The sequence below is a fragment of the Sinocyclocheilus anshuiensis genome, unplaced genomic scaffold, assembly GCF_001515605.1.
Source record: "Sinocyclocheilus anshuiensis isolate Anshui unplaced genomic scaffold, SAMN03320099.WGS_v1.1 scaffold1421, whole genome shotgun sequence".
Classification (NCBI taxonomy): domain Eukaryota; kingdom Metazoa; phylum Chordata; class Actinopteri; order Cypriniformes; family Cyprinidae; genus Sinocyclocheilus; species Sinocyclocheilus anshuiensis.
Window position 1 is genome coordinate 282,652 of NW_015548279.1, and position 2,928 is coordinate 285,579.

Below are 2,928 nucleotides of genomic sequence, written 5' to 3' on the forward strand. Positions count from 1 at the left end.
CTACGCCATCCGCCGGAACGACTTCCTCGTAACACTGTTAGATGAAGTGAGAGAGAAGTGTTTATTACGTTTGAAATATGGATATATTTCTTACAAAAACGCATGGATTCGCTACAGGAGGCCTTTATTCAAGCCATGTGAGGCACATTTTATTAGGGATGTGCGCGCTTTATTTTACGTCTTTTGGACTGTTGAACAGAAACACCCACCTACTACAATGATAACGCTTGTATGAGGCAGGACATATTTTTTATATAACTCCTACTGGATTCGTCTGAAAGAAGAAAGTCATATACATAAATTTCATTTTTGGATGAACTAACCCTTTAATTCTAATTAGTTTCTTTGTAATTGTGAAATTTACTAACAATTACAAAGTGAAAACATTATCAAAGTATCTCCTACACCATATATATATATATATATATATATATATATTTTTTTTTGGTAAAAGTCTCATTAATGAGTGATAATGACTGATTAAAATCTATGCAGCATAATAAATGGCAAGAGCTGATATATTCATTATTTACACAAGAGAACAGCAGGGGGAAATGTGTCTTGGTTTATTGGGAATTTGCTGATTACACATATACACGAATATTACAAATACTGTGAAACAGCTATTTTAAATGTGGTAAAGGGAGTTTAAAAGCTGAGCTAGACGAGGCCAATATATGTATAAACAATGAAATACTAATAAAGAGGATACTATTGCTAATAAACCCATCAAAAACGTATATCTATCAAATAATGTCACTAACATCCATATCATGTTGATTATATCAATAATTTGTCACAGAGACACAAATGGGGTGCAACTGGCACCGCTACCTGAGAATAATCCAAATGTCACACAGATATTTTTAATATATCTGTGTGACATTTGATCCCCCCCAAAAAAAGACAGTTCTGTCATCATTTACTTACCTTTGTGTTGTTCCAAACATGTATGATTTTCTTTCTTCATTAAAAAAAACAAGACGTTTTGAAAAATGTCAAAAATGTCTTAGGTTAATCATGATATTTTCTTTTGTGCTTTGGAATTGAAGATCAGGGTGATTTTTTTTTTTTTGGGTGAACTATCCCTTTTATAAGGTAACACTGAAATGTACTTTGTCATTTTCATGTGTCTTTTATTTTAAACTTCATGTTGATTGTTTATCATATTATTTCATTTATTCAAAAACAGGATCCTGCTTTAAGATTGAGTTTTAATTAAAAGACAATGCAGTATTTAGTTCCAGAGACTCAAGGATGTTTATTAATATTTTCTTGCTTCAATCAGACTGAGTTGAGGTGAGATAGAAATCACTGATTGTTTGATTTGGCCGATGATTGTGCCATGATCCTTTGCAAAGGAAGAAAATTCTGATAAACAGAAATGTTATGATATGCCACAGCAAACTAGACAATCAAACACTCGCTCTCAAGTAATTTCATCCAGCATTGAATTCAACATCATGAATCAATAAAGAGAACTGAGCACACGGTGGGGATTTGGGAAGATAAGCTGGGAATTATTCAAAAGACAAGCTATTTTTAAAACTCCACTGGGATGAGAATGTATGCTAAAGCATTTCATGACCTGAGGACTAATGGCGCGAAACAAAAATAAAGTTCTGCTCTATATTTATATACACGTGATGCTCACGGTAAGCAGCTCACAATGAAAACATATTGTGCTTTCACAAATAAAGGACAGGCCGGCAATCCAGCTCTTTGAGGTAAAAAGAAAATCATGCACCAATAGTATAACAGATATTCTTGACTAGAATGGAGAATAAAGCTAGAACCAAACTACAGAATTCACAATTACAGCAGTGAAATAACAGGTCAGATCAGTGATTGACAGATTACGACCTTGATTTCCCCTCCCCCTCCCTTGAGACTATACAGAATGGATTTTATTACATGCAACATCAAACCATGCTGTCCTGATGGGGCCATACGGACAGAGGAGTCCACTGGCAACTACGACTTGTCATCATTCTTCTTCTTCTGGAACTTCCTGAACTGCGATTGAATGGCGACGGCTGCCTTCTCGGTTTCAGGGGCGCCCATGTCAATGTCAAAGTCCTCGGGGATGTCTTTCTTAGATGCATCTGGCCATAGAAAAATAAGTTACTACATGAGACCAACACTTTCACAATGACATAATGTCAGTGTCTAAATATATTCACGCACTATGATGCAGATGAGAAAAAATTCATTGTATTGGTTGGTATTTGTATTGGTGACAATTAAGTGACCAGGGAGGGACAAGACCAATTCCACACGTCAAATGGCAAAAAGAACATTAATACACCATACATTACACTAGCACTGCTGCATTAATTTTGGCATGCAAGTACAGCTCCTATTTACTTGAATGGAGAAAGACCAAAATACCCAAGACTGTTGGCTAAGCCTAGGTTTTAATAACATATTTCAAATAAACAACAAAAATAAAATGACAAATAGAGCTATTTATTTATTTAACTGTTTTTAACTGAAACACCAGATTTCCCTTAAAAGTTAGTTACCTACTAACAGGGGCGTTTTTGCATTTTTAACCCATCCATCTATCCATTCTCCAAACCGCTTTTCCTATGTAGGGTAAAAATGTAAATATGTCTTTGTGTGGTCATGACTTATGACTCATATTAGAGTTAAAACACCAAAAAATAATTGGCAAAATATTACTTCCATTCTTTACAAGCTCTGCAGATAGAGTTTTGAATCATTTCTAGAAGGCTGTTACAGTGATCACCCAATGTCATCTAAGCACACATACACTGTATAGTGCTGTTGCGCTTTTGGAACAAAAGCACGTCTGGTCTTTAACTTCCTGCAAGCTAAATGCACGAGGTGTACAGAAGCCATCAGAGTAGAATTCACTGGAGACAGACTGTCATACATTTCCAGTCCAGTTCTTGTTTCCAGCTG

General features: G+C 35.3%; 1 long non-coding RNA gene across 1 annotated transcript in view; it reads left to right on the forward strand.

Annotated features, from left to right (window-relative positions):
• LOC107655815 (uncharacterized) overlaps positions 1-2,214 on the forward strand; it is a 4,994-nt gene extending 2,780 nt beyond the window's left edge. The window contains exons 2-3 of the long non-coding RNA XR_001630493.1: positions 907-909; positions 2,203-2,214. This is a non-coding gene — a long non-coding RNA (uncharacterized LOC107655815). The remainder of the gene's footprint in view (positions 1-906; positions 910-2,202) is intronic.
• The last annotated feature ends 714 nt before the right edge of the window (positions 2,215-2,928 follow it).